Below are 20,759 nucleotides of genomic sequence, written 5' to 3'. Positions count from 1 at the left end.
CATTGCTATGGTACCATCATGGACAGTCAGGCTGCCACAGCATAAATGGTTTACTTGTCTTTGATGGACAACTAACAATTCATTTGCTTGTTGTAGAAGACAGCACATAACACAAAGGAAAGGCCAAGACAGAAAATGGCATCGCTTTCTGAGCACTATTGACACAAATGGAGGAAGAGACTCTGAAGCGCAGAAGCCAGTATAGCCAATGTTGAGACAGGAATGGAACCTGTAGCCATCTAAGATGGCCACCTGCAAAGGACCATGGGAATTATGGCCAACCCAGGACTCAGACAGATACAGAGCCTATGTGTATCTGAAACACAGGTAATCAGACCTGAATGAAACACCTGCTCGTTTGCATTTTAATGGCCCATTTTCCCAGGACAATGGAACTCCAATCAAGCAACCGCTACAGACACAGACTGACCGCTAAGGACCTGCCCAACTACCAAGGCACCCGCCTCTTTATTGGCCGAAATCGAAGACATTGATCAGAGTTCTGTCGAATTACTGGGTCCAAGGTTAAGGACCGCCCCAAAGAGCATGAAATCCCAGAGGGATAAAAGAGAACACAGCCATGTGTTCTGTCTCTTTTGGATCTGGCCTGTGCCAGCCCAATTGCAGCAGGAACAGCCAACCAAGTTCAAGACCAACGATCGCTACCTGACGGATGAGCCTTGCAGAGACAGCTACTTTCTTCGAACCAGCCAAGTGAAATTCAGATAAAGGCCTTATCCATTTGTACAGTGCCAGTCGCCCTGAAGTTAAGTATAGGTTATTGTAGCTGATAGGTGTAGTTTAACTCGTAGTAGATATTGTGTTTGCATGTTGAGATAACTCTTGTGTATGTAAATAAACCATCTTTTGAACTAACTAACTGGTTGTATTTATGTGTGCATGACTGGTCACATGGAGCTCCACACTGAAGTATGAAGGGTGGCACAACGGCACAGTGCTTAGCACTGCTGCCTCACAATGCCAGGGACCCGAATTCCATTCAGGCCGTGGGTGACTGTGTGTGGAGTTTGCACATTCTCCCCGTGTCTTTGTGGGTTTCCTCCAGGTGCTCCGGTTTCATCCCACAGTCCAAAGATGTGCAGGTTAGGTGGTTTGGCTATGCTAAATTTCTCCTTCGTGTCCAATAGTTAGGTAGGGTTATAGAGTTACAGGGCAGGGGAGTGTTCCTGGGTACTGTGCTCTTTTAGAGGGTCGGTGCAGACTAAATGTGTAGTATGGCCTCCTTCTATACTGTAGGGATTCAACGTGATGGAATGTGCATCATTCTCAAATTAACCCATTTTCTCATGCAGGTCAATGACAAGAGCAGACAGGTCCAGTGACCATGGGATAGTTGTCCATCTTTCAGGAGCAGGAGAGGATGTTAGAGGGTGTACCATCACATCATTCCCCTGCTCCGTTCACCAGCACAAATGCTCTCAGGTCAGCAGATATTTGTTTGTGTATAAATTGGCACTCAAAACTTGGTGAGAAAACCACAGATGTCCTCCGGCAGCTGCTGGAGGCTTCTTGGAGGTGTGTGGGAGGCCAGACCCATGTGACCCTGAACCTGATGATGTGCCTCTGGAGTCATCAGCCTGATTGCAGATGTTGGAGGTGCAAAGTGAAGTGCGGGAACATTTAGCAATGCTTCTAGATGCTATATGTGGCCTAGAACAGATGGTCGAGGAGTCCATTCAGGTCATGAGTGCCACTGCGCTTGGTTTCAACCATTAAAAGATGGTGATCCAGATCCAGCAGCCCATTCACAGGATGTTTAAGATGTGTGCATACTTGCATGCCATCACCTGGACTCATTGCCGAGTCCTTGGACACCTTGCGTGATGGGGGGACAAGTGTGCCCTGAAATGGTAGAGGACCAACAACCCGATAGTGAGTATGGATATTGGCTCTTCAGCCCCTGCCAGTAACACCGTGCTTCAACTTGCCATAATGATATGGGTTCTAATGGCTTCTGCAGGAAGCTGGGATCCTTCAGCCGTCTACAAACAGGGAAAGACCCGCAAGGCAATCCCTGACCAAGGAGCAGCACGCTCAACAGCCTGTCTCACAGCAGGTGACAGTGCAGGGGAAGCACCATGAGGCACCATACATAACAAGAGCATCTAACTGGACTTGGAATTCAAGGATCAATACTTTGCTAAAGCACAGGGCAATCATTTTTTTCTAATAAATGTTGGATTCTGCAATGCAAGAAGAATCCCTCCACTTGTTGTAGACCACTGGGTCTTCAGCAGCACCCCAGATCCCGCAAAGTTTATGATGGGAAGGACCACACTACGAAAGTTGCTGTATTTCCCCAATCTATTTAGTCACGTATTGGGTGCAGGCAAGCAGTAAGGGCAGTGAGGAAATGGCTTGTAGAAGTTTGTAGCTTTATTAGACTGTATAACTTGGACATTAGGGATCATCTGAAACAAGCTTGTATCAGCGCATCATGAGCTTCCTACATGCAAATCTCATTGTGTCGTGCCAGTGGTCCCTAGGGTTATTCATAATGCATCACCTGATCCACATCCTCCTCCATATCCTCATTGTCTGGGGAAGCGTCACACTCCACAACATTCTGATTATTCAAATCCTCTCCCTTCTGCTGTGCCAGGTTGTCCTGCTCACAGCGCACTGCCACAATACATGAGGGGTACTGAAGGGTTCCACAGGATCAATTTAGGCACAAAAATTCCACCTTATGAAGGTCTATTGCTTTCTCGATGACCACATGACTTTTTCTGCAGGTATGTCTCTGCTCTGCAGCAGTACTTGGGTTTCTCATAGACATCAATGACTACATGTCCCAAAGGTAGCATTTGTAACCCAGTATCCATCCTTGACAGCATATGGATGTTACGCTACGGGCAGGGTGGGTAGGTGGGGGAGACTGAAGCGATCTGGCACCGCAGATGATTATGTAGGCATTGTGGCTGCTTCCCAGGAAATGTGCAAACATTGCAGGAACCATTTGTGATGGTCACAGACCAGTTGTATATTGTATTAATAGACGCCCTTTCTGTTGATGAAGGCTGCAGCCTGGTGTGTGGGAGCATTGATAGCCACATGCGTGCAGTTGATACTTTGCACCTGGATGAATCCATTGGTGGCACCAAACCCTCTGACACTCTCAACTTAACTTCCTCATTCAATAAAAAAGTGCATGTATTGGTTGGCCCTCTTGAAGATGACATTGATGACCGACTTGGTGTAGCCGTGTGCAAAGACTGGGAATTTGGCAATCCCAGACAAATCTCCAGATGACCTTCAGCACCATTGGTATTGGTTGGCCACCATTTCCCATAAGGTTCAGCTCATCCTCCATTTGGCACACAACTCTGTAATCCATCCTGGAGAGGTGCAGGTTTCAGTGATGCAGCTGCTCTGACATTTGCAGCTGGAGCTCTGATGTCAGACCCTCCCTGGAGGGTAGCTGTGAAGGCTCGAGACATACACTGGAAGCTTGCAATAGTAATCAAAGAGGTTATTGATGAAAGGTAAAGACAGATAGATAACAGGCACAGAACACTATGCACAGGGCCTTTATTCTTCAGATCCTTAGTCCACAGTTCCCGGGTCCTGCTCCCAGGACCCAATGCAAACTTCCCATTTGCTAGGGTTAGCGTGCTCCTGTGCAAGCCAGTCACATGGTCCATGGAACCCGCCTCCTTAAAGGGGCCATGCTACCACATTGCATCTTCCTTAACAAACTACCCCAAGAAAATGTACAAGAGTTACAATTGTTAACAGGGAAAACCAAGAAAAGAGAGTCCATCAAAACGTCCATCGGTGCAGAGACCTCTTGGATCCCCCCAGATCTCTGAAGCCCAGCCATAGGCTCAGTATTCTTTTGGCTGATCGAGTGGCCCACAGTTGATGACAACTCAGGAGAATCTCTTTGATGACATGTAAACTAGCCTCACCAGCTTATAGATGCAGCAGCTTGAACAGAAGCAGGAGTTTCTGGCTCCCTTGCCTGGACCGAGTTACAGGAGTATTCGCGATGCTCTCAGGACTTTTCGTCTCCATGTTGAGGGTCCCCACCCCTCAATTCCTCAGGTGGTCGACGCGCTTTTTGATGGTCTTCCCAAGAACATCGACCACATAAGACACTGGTCCCGACTGGGACACAACCCATCCTTCTAACCAAGGCAAACCGGCAGTGAAATTTCAGACCAAAACCGGGTCTTCCACCCAGAATGACCTGTCCTCTTTCTGTTCTGACCGTTGATTCATCTGGGAGGCCAGGCTTGGCTCCACCCTCCTCACCGAATTTGGAAATTCAAGATCCAATCGGGTTCTCAACCAGCAGCCCATGAGTAGCTCGGCTGGTGTGACCCCCATGGTTGAATGAGGGGTTGAGTTGTGCAACAACAAGAAATAAACCAACCTCTGAAGTGGTTTATTGCTTTTTCATGGCATTCTTGAAAGGTTCACTGGCCCGCTCAGCCCGACACTGGGGAGTAGGGGGCTGTCCTCGTGCCGTATGCCATTTGCTCACAAAATTCTGCAAATCATCGCCCGTGAAGGGGATGCCGTTGTCCAAAACAATTGAGAAGTCCATGAATGGCAAACACTCTGTGCAAGTCATCAAGATAGTGATCCCCATCTCTTGAACTTATAGTCACTTTGAGTGGGCATCTACCAGTACCAAATACACCTTGCCCAGGAACGGGCTTGCAAATTCAATGTAGACACTGGACCATGGGTGACCTGGCCATTCCCAGGGATGATGGGTGGCGGAAGGCGGCAAGGATTGCTGCATTTGGTAAGGATGGCACTGTTGTACTAGTTCTTCAATGACATTGTCTGACTACCAGACAGAGCTGTGCGACTACATCTTCATCTTTGTTTTCCCTGGGTAGGTGCTGTATAACTCTTGAAGGAGGGACCCCCTGGCCTGAGGCAGGATGACCACCTGTGATCCCCAGCGAATCATGCCGTCTTCACACGGAAACTCGTCTTGCGAAGTGAAGTAGGGCCTCAGCAGTTCAGATATTTCGTAACGCCACCCAGGCTGTATCATTCATTTGATCTTTGAAAGAATAGGATGTGTTTGGGTCCAACTACGGATGTGCCCTGCAGACTCTGGAAGACACTGGAAGAGTGTCTCAGATGTTTAGGGCTAGACTGATGTCCTGGGGTACCGATGGTGGCAGAATGTTCTTAGGTAGGGGCAGACAACTTAATGCATCCACATTAGCAATTTACGTCCCAGGTCAGTGTAGAAAAACATAGTTGTGAGCCACCAATGGCGGGGCCCAATGCTGCACCCTCACTGAGGCAATGGGCAATTTGGGCTTATCTTCCCTTAACAAGTTCAGCAATGGTTTGTGCTCACTCACCCAGGTTGAACCATCACCCATACACATACTGGTGGAATATCTTCATACTGAAAATACCCGCTCAGCCTTCCTGCTCAATCTGGGCGTTGTTTCGTTCTGCTTCAGAAAGTGTTCTTGAGGGAAAGGTGATAGGGTGTTGGGAACCATCTATCATTTTGTGGGATAAAACAGCCCCTATACTGTAAGGGGATATGTCACATGTCAGCACGATTTCTTCGATCAAAATGCACTAAGGTTTGACGACTGCAATGCTTGCTTCAAAATTCATAGGCTTCCTCTTGAGGCTCCCTCCATTGCCAGCCCTACGGGCCGGGGTTTGCATGCTCCCATGTGATTGGCACAGAGTCGGTCATGTAGTCCCTGTATCTCACCCCCTTAAAGGAGCCATGCTACCTAGTATCCTTTTCTGCGTGCAAGAGGCTGGTTGCATGCACGTTTGTGCTGTCCACTCTGAACCACCAGTACCTGCACCCCTACTCCCCCATGCCACCCCACCCCAACCTTGATTGAGGCAGAAACCCCTGTCAGCCCTTAGGTTGCTGCTGGCCCACAGTCTTTGGCTGAATTCTTTCCCTCTCTGATGCCTCTTTTCACTGAAGTGAATGAGGCCCATGGTAGATCGCTGCTCTCAAATTTCAGGGCCTCAGATCCTCTATCCTGTTTTATTTATTCAAGTGTCATCCCAAGATGGCATTCTAACAGTATGCCCAACTATGCTAGCAAACTTGTCTCTAATACCATGTTGTTCTAGCTTCCCTGTCAAACCATAACACTCGCCAACACTGCCCTCCCTCCAGCTCTTTGCTTTGTTATACCTGAAGTTACTCCGAAAACCCGTTTTTCCTCTGCAGTCTTTGTAACGTTTGAAATTTCCAGTAGAATTGTAGTTAAAATGTCTGTTAAACAGGTTTGATTATCTTCCTGCTGCTTTTAAATGGGAGGTCCTCTCAACATGCCGATTTCCGTTTGAAATTTAACTGTTGCAATGTAAAGACTTCAGGCTTCCCTCCTGATGATGTCTTTGGCCTGATAGTATGATTCCTCCGGACTTGTTACTATAGGGCTGGAAAAATTCAGCCCTAATATTCTAGTCTTGTAGCTACTGTTCCTTTCTGAATGCAGTTAAGTCCTTGCGCGGTTGCACAATATTTGCTTTGATGAGTTAATAGAAAGTGAAAAGCCCAAACCATTTTCTATTGACTTTCTCAGGAGAAGAGTGTCAAGAACATTAACTTTGCAATCTACAGCTTGCGCATCACAAGATGCCTTGGGGATTGCAAAAACTCAAATCTATCACTTTCAATTCTGATGAGTTCAATCAGGGCCTTTGTTTTGTCATCTTACATTTTCAGCGGCTGGTTTAGCACAGGGGTAAATGGCTGGCTTTGAAAGCAGACCAAGGCAGGCCAGCAGCACGGTTCAATTCCCGTACCAGCCTCTCCGAACAGGCGCCGGAATGTGGTGACTAGGGGCTTTTCACCGTAACTTCATTTGAAGCCTACTTGTGACAATAAGCGATTTTCATTTCATTTCATTTTTATGTCACAAATGCCCTTGCAGAGCAGGAATTCGATAAACTCATAGATGGAGAATTTAAATTTTTAACTGCCAACAGCAGTAATAATCCAGCACTTTGGACATGCCAGCCATGTCTCAGTGATACCACTCTCACATGTTCGTCAGCAGATTGTGAGTTTAAGTGCTATTCCAGATTCTTGAGGCTGTAATGGAGAATAATTCATTGGTGTGCTGTATTTCCAGAAGTACTATCCTGCAGGAAAGTTAAACAAAATCCTCATCCGCCCTCTCATATTATTATTTGAAGAGTTGCAGAGTTCTCTGGCTAACCTATCATGGAAAGAATGAATTTCCTTACTATTCCCAGTGCGTTAGCAATGCATAAACCGCATGGGAAATTTTGAAGTCATTATTTTTATTGAATAAGGATGCACTGCTTGTATGAAATTAAAGGCTGGTGGTGTTGTACTGCTGAAGGAAAAAATAATGAGAGCTTTTAATGTGGTGAATGATTACACGTTAGCACAGTGGTTAGCACAGTTGCTTCACAGCTCCAGAGTCTCAGGTTCGATTCTCAGCTTGGGTCACTGTCTGTGCGGAGACTGCATGTTCTCCCTGTGTCTGCGTGGGTTTCCTCCGGGTGCTCCGGTTTCCTCCCACAGTCCAAAGATGTGCAGGTTAGGTGGATTGGCCATGCAAAATTGCCGTTAGTGTCCAAAAAGGTTGGTGGGGTTACTGGGTTACGGGGATAGGGTGGAGGTGTGGGCTTTGGTAGGATGCTCTTTCCAAGGGCCGGTGCAGACTCGATGGGCCAAATGGCCTCCTTCTGCACTGTAAATTCTATGATTCTATGATGCTACAATGAACAGGAAATTCCTGGCTATCATAATACCTCACTTCCTACAAGCACAAGGATGACTATTAAAAATTATATATGTATTGGCTTCAGAAAACTTTAAACAACTCTTTTCTTGTAGATTATTTTGACTTGCTTCTGAGTTTCACACATAAGGATAGCAATTAAGCCTTGGCAGCCCTGAAGAAAAGTGAAACAGGAAATACAGCCCAAAACAATTTAAAAATAAAATGCGCCGGGGGAAGGCGAAGAGGAAAGCACATTGCTGCATATTTGCCCTGACCAATCCACCTCATGCTTTTTATATTGTTGAAGGTATTGTAAGTGATAAACTGGGAGAAGCACTTTTACATAGAGATAACTTTATTTAGAATGCAGTCTAATTATTGAAATTAATTTGCATTTAATGGGATTAAAAGAAAGTAGCAAACACCTGAAGCCATGACGTGAATTTTATTATAACCTTAACTTTTCATCATAATCTGAATGCTTATCACATACTGAGATGCTAGGCGAAAAAAATGGCGATGCAAGATAATATTGGCTTAAAATCAATTTAAAGGATATATGGGCATTAAAATTTGGTTCCATAGTGCTTGTATTTTCAATGCTTACATGTGGTAAGGGCAACACAGCAGAGTAAGGGTCAGCTGGTCTGGGTGACCAATCTGAGTCGTGGCAGTTCTAATAGTGGTGAGTACTGTCTCTAGTGGTTAGATTTTCTGCTGTGGTTCTGTGTCACCCTCTCCTGCGAGAGAAGGAAGTGTGCCAGTGAGTATGCTGCAATATGTTTGTGTGATGTGGCTGCTATTTTTGAATACCTGACTGTGTACAAGCTGGGAGATGTAGATGTGAGGCTTGAAGCAGTGCTAGTGTGTGAGAGTGAGATGAGGCTATGAATGTGAAGTATGAGTTATATTTGATTAAGATTGATAATAGGCGAATGCTGTGATGTGGTATTTTGAGCAGTGTCTGAGGCTGGTGGTACAGTTGTACAGGTCAATTCGCTGACATTGACCACTCATTTGAGGTCACTAAACATCTTCCTAGCCTGCTTATTGACTACAGCTCGACCTTCAACACCATAATCCCAGCCAAGGTCATATCAAAACTCCAAAACCTAGGACTTGGCTCCTCACTCTGCAACTGGATCCTCGGCTTTCTGACCCACAGGCCACAATCTGGTCTAACGTTCTTTGCAAGGTTTTTCTGGAGGTTTTCCTCATCCCCTGTGGATAGAAGACCACTCTCATGCTATCCACCTCATACACCAAGCCCTCCAGTGCTGCATCAGAGAATCTTACAACATATTCTGTGCCACATTCACACTTTCTGTAGGACAGCCACTCTTTCTCTGTCACATACAATGTGTGCTGCAGCCAGAAAGCATCTCACCTTGAAGAAGGTGTAGGTTGATTTAAATCATGCTAGCTAGCTTTATATGGTGTGTGCATCACATGCAGCTGAGGCCCCAGCTGAAGCATTCAGCCACTCCTTAGTGCACATAGCGCAGGGTAGCATGCTAGTTTGTAAGACTATGGGCAATCCAGTTGAAAATGGACAGGGCTTAATCCTGCTGCTCCTGGCTTTTGTAGTGGAACTTGATGTCCAAGTGAGCTATTTGAAACAGTGCATCAGTCACCTGCTTTATTCATGGGGTTTTCAACTTTGGCGCAAGCTCAACTGGCTGCCATGTTACAATCCTGTAAAGATTTGAAAGATATTTGTATTTCCAATAACTGACTGGAAGGATGACATGAATTTAAAGTTGCTGCGAGTGACTTTATTTTCCGCTCTGCATTGTGTGATTTGGACAAGTTAAGTAACTGGGCAAAAGAGTGGCAGATGCAGTATAATTTGGACAAATGCGAGTTATCCTATTTGGTAGCAAATACAAGAAGGCAGACTATTATCTGAATGGCAATAAATTAAGTGAGGGGAATGTGCATGAGACCTGTGTGTCCTCTGATGTAGGAGCGGTTTCAAGACCTGTGTATTGAGTCAGCTTCCACGTGGGGTTATTCCCAATGGCTCAGCTCAGTACAGAGAGGAACAAACACAACAACCTGGACAAAGATGGCTTATTTAATCAAGCTTGTTACGTGTACAGGGGGAACAGACTGGATATCGGTCAAGACCTGTTCTGCCGAACAAAGACCTGAACACAGTAATTATACAACATTTAAAAATCAATAGCCCACCCCAGTTGGACGCGATCCAATCCCTGAAGCTGCTACTTTTAAACTTCTCCAATAGAATTGCAAGCAGTGTTTAAACTTCACCCAATAGAATTACAATGGACCACCTCTGGATGAGCTCCCGCTCCTTGTTCCAGAGGTGGTCAATTGGCGTTGCCTCCTCTCGAAGTCCTTCCCAATCAGCACACAAGCGCGAGATGCGTGGAAGTCCCTTCTGGACATATCGGCGAATCCGCTGGTCATCGTCAGTTCGCTCGAGGTCATCCGCGTCCACGATGGACACATCCCTGTATGGAGTCAGTTCATGTCGGCCAATGGTAATGGACTCAGATAAATTGGTTGGAACAAAATTATGCCCAGGCAACTCACACACAATGCCTCGCTTGGTATAGTTGTTATACGACGTAACTGTTAATTGTTGTCTGATATGGCTACAACTGTTTAAGTGCCTTCCACACAAACTGATTGACTTGCTGGCTGGGGTCTGTAGCCGTTTTGGCATCCTGGTATATATCCTGAACTGTAGCTCTCATTTGCCCTTTCATAACCTCAATCCCTTCACTTATCTCCGCAATGTCAAGGGCGTTCAGTTCCACTATGTCTTTCTGTTGTCGCTTACGTATTTTCCATCAACTCCCGGCCAAAATCCCCCATTCCCAAGGCTATAAACAATCCTAAACCACAGCAATAGACTGGTAAGTGTAGATTGGCGACATCAATCATAACTCTTACATGTCCATATCCTGATACTATCGTCACTGATTCATCAGTGAGGGTCAGAATTAACCCGTGTCCCACAGTGTGGCTAGTGATATGCTCATCACATTTGGGCTTGGGGGTTGTCCTTGAACTCGTGGTTGTAATCGAGCCAGAGCTCGCCGGTGTCACAGTGGTGGTAGGCTTTGGCCTGGTCCCCACCCGTACACCGTGGAGTCCTTGCTTCCTACAATATCCCACCCGATTCTCAGACTCCTGCGCTGACTGGCTGCCTACCTCACTTCCCCGATACAAAGCTGTTAATCTATCACATATCATCTCATGATTGTCAGTACGGTTAGGTGCCTGGCCGAGATCCATACAGTGAATTACCAGATGGTCCCCCATAACTTACTAGTTTGGGCCATCGATGGCAAGTAGCATTCCCTGATCGGTCATTTTAAAAACAATGTCATCCTGCCTGGGGGCAAAGGTCCTGCGACCAAGCTTTCCGTATCACCTGTAACTCCCATGATCCTGGGTTCCCAACTGATATAGGGCCCAGGTATTTCGGAATTGCACGGAATTCATATAAGCAGGGACATATAGAGTCCCATCATAATAAAAACTTATATTACTCCTCCCCTTTACATCTCTCATAACATTAACAGCATCCCGACGCACCCGCGTGACATTAGTATACATACGATCACTGGACTTGGCTTCAGCAATGTCCGGCTCCTTCCGCGTTCCTGGCGAGGTGGTCGATGTTGATAGCTGCAACTAGAGATGAGATAGGATCCTGAGATGTGCTAGCAATTGAATCCTGTAGGAATAAACAAACATCTTCCGGCGCTCAGTTAGTATTATATCATTTGCATCATCGCCACTCCTTCCTCGTATACATCCTCTCCGTGCCTTAGTCCCATACCCTGAGCCACTCTGGTGGCCCATCTACAAATCCAAATAAGTCCCATTACAAGTGCCGCAGCTGGCAATGCCATGGCTACCCCCCGCTCCTTGGGTTTGCCGAACCACCGGAGGGTTCTCTCAATCCTTGTGGCTATGGGATGACTCTTGAGGGTATGATATCAACTGCATCCAGTGCCGCCACCGCGGACTGGGTTTCTCGTCTATTAAGGCACATATTTGTCCAGCGATGATTATTGCACAGGGTCCCTCCCATCAAATCCCGGTCCCTTTTTACCTGTCATGAGTTTGACCATGACCCTATCCTCGGGTGTTGGTAGTTCTGGGGTATCCTTTCCAGTCAGTTTGGTCCAATCTCTATGCTGTTGCAGTGCAATTATCTGACCCTTAAGAGCATGCAGGTGGTTCACCAGATCTTGCATGCATTGGAGTACAGTGCCTTTGCTTATCTCAAGGCCCGCTCCTCCAGTTATCACTTCCTCCGGGAGGCGCATTGCTCTTCCTGTCATTAACTCAAAAGGGGCTAGACCCGTTCCCCGGGCGGAGGTGGCTCTTTGTCGCAACAATTTTTCAGGCAGGGCCCGTACCCAATTATTCCCTTCCTGCAATATAGCTTTGGCTAGGCTATTTTCAAGGATTGGTTCATCCGCTCTACCATTCCCGAGCTTTTTGTGGAATCTTTGCTGGGTGCCAAAAACCCCACAAGCCTCCCTCATGACTTTCCCCGTGAAATGGTCAGAATCCAGTTGAAGTGGCACCCCCCACCTTGGTATTATTTCATTAGCCAATATCAAAGCCACGGCACTAGCGGTGGCGTCCTTACACGGGAATGCTTCCACCCACCGGGTGAATTGATCTACAATCACCAAACAGTATGCTCTACCCTGTACCCGAGGCAAAGGGCCAGTAAAATCTAGTTGCAAATTTCCCCATGGTCCCTTGGGCCGGGGGCTGACTTCCCATTTATCTTGCAGGGACGGCCTGGTTCCACCAGGGTGCACTGTATGCATCGCTGGCAGAATATGGCAAGAAAGCACAACAGCGCCTATACTTCCTCAGGAAACTAAGGAAATTCGGCATGTCCACATTAACCCTTACCAACCTTTACAGATGCACCACAGAAAGCATCCTATCGGGCTGCATCACAGCCTGGTATGGCAACTGCTCGGCCCAAGACCGCAAGAAAGTTCAGAGAGTCGTTAACACCGCCCAGTCCATCACACGAACCTGCCTCCCATCCATTGACTCCATCTACACCTCCCGCTGCCTGGGGAAAGCGGGCAGCATAATCAAAGATCCCTCCCACCCGGCTTACTCACTCTTCCAACTTCTTCCATCGGGCAGGAGATACAGAAGTCTGAGAACATGCACGAACAGACTCAAAAACAGCTTCTTCCCCACTGTCACCAGACTCCTAAATGACCCTCTTATGGACTGACCTCATTAACACTACACCCTGTATGCTTCATCCGATGCCAGTGCTTATGTAGTTACATTGTATATGTTGTGTTGCTCTATTATGTATTTTCTTTTCTTCCCATGTACTTAATGATCTGTTGAGCTGCTTGCAGAAAAATACTTTTCACTGTACCTCGGTACACGTGACAATAAACAAATCCAATCCAATCCAATATAGCCACATCCCTGTCCATTCCCTTCCACCACCAACATTCCTTTAATAGTTTGATCATATTGTCTCTCCCTGTGTGCTTGTCCATGGTATATGTCTAACAGGGATTGTTGCACGGCCTCGGAGGCTATTTTCGTTCCCTCTCGCCTCCATATTCCATCATGGCCTATCCGTCCCCCGTTATTTCTCCAACCCCCCCTTTTCCTCCACTAGTGCTTGTTCTTGCACCTGCCTTACATCAATATCAGCATTGCCTGCGACTTCCACGGCTGCTATTCCTGGAGTCTGCATCCCCACCTGTTCCTGCTCTAATTGGTCTCGTGCAGCCTGATCGGCCCAAATGTTATCTTACTGCGCATAATTCTCAATTCTCCGATGGGCCTAGACCTTAATCACGGCTGCTTCTAAGGGCTTTCGGGCGGCCAGGATCAATTCCCTGATTGAACTCTCATGCTGTATGTGTCCTCCACTGGTGGTCATAACCTCTGCCTATTCCAAGCTGGCATATAGGCATGAACTACGCCAGAAACGTCCCGACTGTCAGTGTACACATTGATTCGCTTTTCCTTGCCCCATTCCAGAGCCTTCGTTAGAGCTATTAATCCAGCTATTTGTGCTGAGTGGTTCCCGTGGATCTGTTCTCCTGCAATCACTTCACCTTCACTATCCACTACAGCCCATGCCGTACCGGGGCTCCCCTCCTAGATACTCCCCTGCTCCATCCACATACAAGTGGCTCACTCCCTTTCCCACCAGTGGCAATTCTGCCAAGCCTCCACTAGTGTCCTCCTCCACTTCCACAGCGCAATCATGCTCCGTTCCTTGTATTGTTAACCCTATCGTGGGATTTTCCCTCATATCTTTACAGATCTCCACATGTCTGTCCCCAGGTAAAATATTAGCTTCCCACTTTGAGCGTCTACTACCCGAGACACCCTCCAGTCTTCCAGCCGCAAAGAGTTGAACAATAGTATGAGGGCTATGGAGGATTATCTTACCCATCAGGGCAATGGGTTTGGATGCATTTATTGCCCATGAAGCGCACGCCAAAGCCCGCACACATTGGTGCATGCTTTTGGCTACCGCATCCATTTGGGCAGAGTAATATCCCACTGGTCTTAATTCATCCCCATGCCTCTGGGCTACTACATCGGCCTATATTCCACTAGCCTCCTAGCGGAAGATGTGGATTGGCTTACTAAAGCCTGGCCACCCCACGGTGGGCCCCTTCACCATTACTTGTGTAGATTGGAAAAGCCTGCATCTCCTCCCCGCACTCTACTTTGTCTTTGCTAGCCCTTCCCCTCTTTGCTAAATCTTGTAGGGGTTTCACAAGGGTTGCTCACCCCTCCACTAGATTTTAAATCATGCCGGCTATTGCTGCACTACTGAAAGTCACTTAGAAATTCTCAAATCCTCTAAGCTACTGCAAATCTTGTTCCACTGGCAGTTACCTAGAAAGTAAAACACAAAAGATCCATTCGGACAACAGAAAATTCGCAATTCCTGTTGAAAGAAAACCTCTTCTGCTGCCAATTCAAAGTTAAAATTCTTAATGCGTGTAAAACAAACACCTTCAGCCATTATGAAAATGAAATGAAATGAATATTGCTTATTGTCACAAGTCGGCTTCAAATGAAGTTACTGTGAAAAGCCCCTAGTCGCCACATTCCGGCACCTGTTCGGGGAGGCTGGAATGGGAATTGAACCGTCCTGCTGGCCTGCCTGGGTCTGCTTTAAAAGCCAGCGATTTAGCCCAGTGTGCTAAACCAGCCCCTATTAACAGGCATTAACAGGCAAGGGTTAATTATCTGCTGTATGAAGAGAGGTGGAGTAAAAGCCTTCAACTGGAGGTCATTACGTCACCACCCTCCTTTGTTTGACTTACCCAAATACACGAGGAGGGATTTTTATCAGTCTCTAATCTTCACCCATATTTGTTCCCTCAAACTTTGTTTCCTTTCTCCCTTCCGCATCATTTGTGTCAAGAATAATAATTTTCAACCTGACCCAAAGTTTTAACACAAAATCAATCCAATACAGCCATAATCAATTTAGATATCTCAAACTCCTACCAATCCTATTAAATTAAAATGGTCTCATTCTTACATGTGCAAATTTATATCAGGATTAAAATTCCCACATGTGGTTCAGAATAATCCTTGAATCATGCCTCTGGCCAGAAAACATGACTTTAGGTTTTTGGCAACTGTTTGGACTTGAAGCACTTCAATGATTAAACATTAAAAAAAAACGCAACTTCAGGCAGCAAGTGTTTTGAAACGAAAATAATAATTTGTCAGAAAGATAAATCTTAATAATAACATTACTCCACAAATCTCCTCCAAACAAACGAAACACGATACTGCTGCTCGTAAAGTTCACAGCAGTCTTTGTTCTTGCTGCACCACAAGCTGACACTCTTTTGGTTAAAGTAATGAACAAGGCTCACTACCCTTTTTCATTATAAAACTTTTATTTTTGATTCATTAATCTTTCTTTTTTCCATTTAATCCAATCCTCAACACCTGATTTCATAGGCATCACCTATCCTTTAGTAAATTTAAATCTCAAAGGCATTTCACTCAAACACATTATGAGCGACCAAATCTTTGTTCACTCACATGCTTAGAATTGCATGCTTAGAATTTCTACGTTTAACTGGCGTTATTGAATTTCCATACATCCACAATTTAACCTTGTATCAAGTAATTTACACACATGTTTCAGGGCAATTTAAAAACCAATCAATAGCATGCTAAAACAGTTTACGTTTGTGCTCCAATTCATGTTCCTTTGTCTTTTTTTTTTACCTCCCTTTTCTCCACAGCTGTCCTGAGCCATGGGGTTTCAAATCCTGTTACACATACAACCTCAGAATAATGACACCAGCTTTGTCTGACTGGTCATTTACTCTGAGCACCTCTGGGGTTCCCTGTTTTGGCCTCGATCGAATCGTCGTGGGGCCCGACCCTTTCCAATCATTTTAACGCGCGGCGGTTTATCCTGCTCTGCTCATCGGTGTGGCACAAAAGTCTGTCTTTGCCCACCCAACATTAGCGCGCTGTCAGTGTAGCGTGTGTCCACCGCTACATACTCTCAACTTCCGCACAACTTATGGATCTGACCGCCTGATCCGTAACTCCTCTATCTACTGGGTGGTAAATTAAATGTACTCACCTGTATTTAGGAGGCGGATCATTCTGCCAGAATCCTGTGAATGCCCGTGCTCGTAGCACCAAATGATGTAGGAGCAGTTTCAAGACCTGTGTATTGAGTCAGCTTCCATGTGGGGTTAATCCCTGCGGCTCAGCTCAGTACAGAGAGGAACAAACACAACAACCTGCACAAAGATGGCTTATTTAATCAAGCTTGTTACATGTACGCGGAGAACAGACTGGATATCGACCAACACCTGTTCTGCCGAACAAAGACCTGAACACAGTACTTATACAACGTTCAAAAATCAATAGCCCACCCCAGTTGGATGCGATCCAATCCCTGAAGCTGCTACTTTTAAACTTATCCAATAGAATTGCAAGCAATGCTTAAACTTCACCCAATAGAATTGCAAGCAGTGTTTAAACTTCACCCAATAGAATTGCATGACTTATCCTCATCCTGACAGCTGCGTACAATCCCAGCAGCTTGCTGACTGTTTGTGAGAAGCAGAACAACAGAACCAGCACCCTGAATTGTTACACAAAGACAAGATGTCAGAAGTAATGTCTTTTTGGTCAATTTAGCTATCCTAAATCCCATTTGATTACTTATTACTGCTGTGTCCTAAAATACATGTTTTGTGGTTAATAATGATTCTTCAGTCCGATAATTCATCTCAATCCTTAATAAAATAACTTATGTAAAACTACTCTAGTGGCATGCCAACGATTCAGTTGTAAGAGGTATCTTCGCTGACCAACCCCCCCCCCCCCCCTTCATCCTCGTACAGCAATCACTGAAGGTAAGCATGCAGGTACAGCAGGCAGTAAAGAAGGCAAATGGTATTCCGGCCTTCACTGCGAGAGGATTTGAATACAGGAGCAGGGATGTCTTGCTGCAAATATACAGGGCTTGGTGAGGTGGCACCTGGAATAAAGTGTGAAGTTTTGGTCTCCTTATCTGAGGAAGGATTGAATCGGCAAGGGTTATATTCGCTAGAGTTCAGAAGAAGGAGGGGGGGATCTCATAGAAAACTATTAAATTCTACAGGACTAGACAGGATAGATGTTCCCGATGGTGTGTGTGTCCAGACGCAGGGGTGACAGTCTGAGGATATGGGCTAGACCATTTAGGAGCGAGATGAGGAGGAATTGCTTCACCCAGAGAGTGGTAAGCCGGTGGAATTCGTTACCACAGGAAGTAGTTGCGGCCAAAACACTGTGGCTAGATTCTCCGATTTGAAGACTAAGTGCTGACGCCGATGTGGGAACAGTGCCGCTTTACCCCCGAAAAAAGCAGCGCAAAAGCTGCACCGATCCTCTGTCTCGTGGAGGGGCTAGCAGGGAGGAAGCATAAAGCCCTCGGCTTTACCTGCAGATACAGCCAGAGAATTGCTGGGACCGTGACCACTCTTGCACATGGCGGTGGCCTGCAGTGGCCGCGCCGTGCAACATGGCGCCGGCCGCACACGTACCCGGCCTGCCACATTCTGTCCCCCAGCAACCCCCCTCGCAACCCCTGGACCACCCCTCCCCCCCCACCAGTGCTTCCAGCCCCCGCCAAAGCCCATCCTGCTCGCAGAATGACTCCCTCCCAGACTGTGGCGCGGCTGGACACATTCCGCAGCTGCCACGCTGGGTTCACAAAGCAAAATAGCATTTCGATGGCCGATTCTGAGGCCATTCCGATGGAGTGCGGCATACTCTCCGAGTATGCTGTTTTCGAGGGGGCGGCGCATCGCAAAAGCGGCACTGCCCCCAATTTGTCACAAACGGGAATTCTCCGGCCAATTGCCAAATGCAATTTTGCCGTCGGTGACCGACAAATCCCGCCCAGTATGTTTCCAAGAAGCAGTTAGATATAGCACTTGAGGTGAAGGGGACCAAAGGATATGGGGGAACAATGGGATTAGGCTATTGAGTTGAATGACTAGCCATGATCAGAATGGATGGCAGAGCATGAATGAAGGTCTGAATGGCCACCTCCTGCTCCTATTGTATATGTTTCTATTCCTGAATTCCCTTGAGAAGGTGGTGGTGAGCTGCCTTCTTGAATTGCTGCAGCCATCTAAAATGGCCACCTGCAAAGGACCATGGGAATTGTGGTAAACTTGGGGCACAGACAAGTACACAGCCTCTGTCTATTGTGCAAAGAAGCCAGACCTGACAGAAACTTACACCTATTAAAGGTCAATCACCATTTTCCCCAGGACCATAGAACTCAAATCAAGGAACGCCAACAGTAGCAGACTAACCGGCGCCACTTCCCCTGATTTGGAAAGGCATACGTGCCTGGGACAATGATGGCTAGGACCTGCCCAGCCCTTGAGGTACCCGCCCCTAATTGGCCAGAATCGATTAGGGTGATCAAGATACTATTGATCCATTGGATCCTGAGATAGCACCGCCCAAAAGGGCGCGAAAGGGGAGCAGGATAAGGAGCCCTGCGCATCTAAGGATCGGCCTCTTTTCGACTGGCCTGTGTGCGACCAATTGCAGCATATCAGCCAGCCAAGTTCAAGGACCCGCGATCGCTACCTGAAAGTCGAGCCCAGCAGAGACAAACCTGACGACTTCCAACCGACCCACATGGACACAGATAAAGGCCTTATCCCCCGCGCAGAGCCGGTCACCCCAAAGTTAAGTAAAGGTAATCTCAGTTATTAGGTATAGTTTAGTGCATAGCCGCATATATCATTGCATATAGAAATAAGTCTTGTATTTATTAATAAACTGTCTTTTGAACTAATATACTGGTTGTGTGGTCATTTGGTCAAAATAAGAAACAGCTTGTGGTTCACATAGAAATAAAGAAGTCAACACTGCTGCATTCCCTGAGGTGTGGTACACTCACAGTGCTGTTCGGGAGGTCATTTCAGGATTTTCGACAGTGAAGGAACGGCAATATATTTCCAAGTCAGGATGGTGACTGACTTGGTGGGGAACTCCAGGTGGTGGTGTCTCCAGACATTTGTTGCTCTTGTCCTTCTAGATGGCGGTGGTCTTTGGTTTGGAAGGTGCTGCCGAAGGAACCTTGGTGAGGTAAACAATTTCTATCAATGCCCTGTACCAATGCCCTTTTATTTAGCAAACATTCTGGAGAAAAATAGATATCTTTTGCCACCACAAGGAATCGAACTGACGCCATATTAACAATCTTTTTCGTCCCTTTATCAGGTAATAATTGTTATTGCACCCGCAAATATAAAACTCACAGAACTTGTTATGTTCCAATTTGTACAGATTTAGTTTGTTTCTTACAGTAAAAGTCTTAAAACTTGACATGCTGTGCAATTCCTTACAGTGGATTGCTGAGATTTCAAATATCTTTTTAAAAGTTATTAGCCTCTCTGGGGCTTGTGACATGTTAAGAAACTCATTGGAGGCCTTATTAAGGAATGAACATTTGTGAACAGTGGGAAAGATGTGAGGAGTCATGAACAATCAATGATTAATTTTAAGTGGCAGTTTATGTTTGACTACTTTAATTTAATTATTTGAGGAAATTACAGATTGTAAAATAGAAATTAATGTGATGCATGTAAGGCAAAGGATTTTCCATTTGGGAGATTATGGGCTTATGAGTTCACCTGACCCACAACTTTTAATAGATTGTGGTTTGGCGAGCACCTACTCTGCAGGTGTGATGCAACAGGGATCTACAGTACTTTTAAATTAAAACAATGTTTATTTATGAAACCAGTTAACACTTTATAACCCCACAGTAAACATTTTAACAACTATCAACACCAATAAACCCCCAAAGAATACAGTACTCTGTAAGTAACTCTTGATCTTTCCTTGCAACATCCATAAGACAAAAAAGAACCCTTTTTACAGAAAGACATTGGGTTTAACATCTCTATTGAGAGCAGTTACCACTTTGAAATCATCAAATGAACATTCTTTAGCTTGCAGAGATTCATACACATATTGCTGTGACTGCAGCTTCTCCAAATCTAAAACGAAACTAAACACACTCTGTAGCAGACAGCCCAAAGCGAAAGTAAAAGCAGACAGACAGCCCATCTCCACCCACACTCTGACATCACAGATAAACACCCATTTCTTAAAGGTACATCCCCTACAGCTATTTTATAAACACCCATTTCTTAAAAGTACTCTCACATGACACCTCCTCCCAAGAAAAATAATAAACCATCAACTTCAAGATGGTTTCATTTTTCATCTTTTTCACTTTCCTTTGAGAAATATGGACAGTGAATATACGGTTCTATTTTAACAAAACAAAACACGCAAACATTTAATAATAACATAGTCCATTTTAGTTCTTCTTCCTCCAACTGGAATCCTTCTTGATTGACAGTCTCTTTGGACAAGAAGATCTCTGCACGATCCATCCATTTCTCTACGCCTCAGCATTTCTCTTTAAAGTCAGATACTTTAGTTCAATCT

Source organism: Scyliorhinus torazame, chromosome 8, assembly GCF_047496885.1.
Source record: "Scyliorhinus torazame isolate Kashiwa2021f chromosome 8, sScyTor2.1, whole genome shotgun sequence".
Lineage (NCBI taxonomy): Eukaryota > Metazoa > Chordata > Chondrichthyes > Carcharhiniformes > Scyliorhinidae > Scyliorhinus > Scyliorhinus torazame.
Note: the sequence above shows the minus strand (reverse complement) of the source record.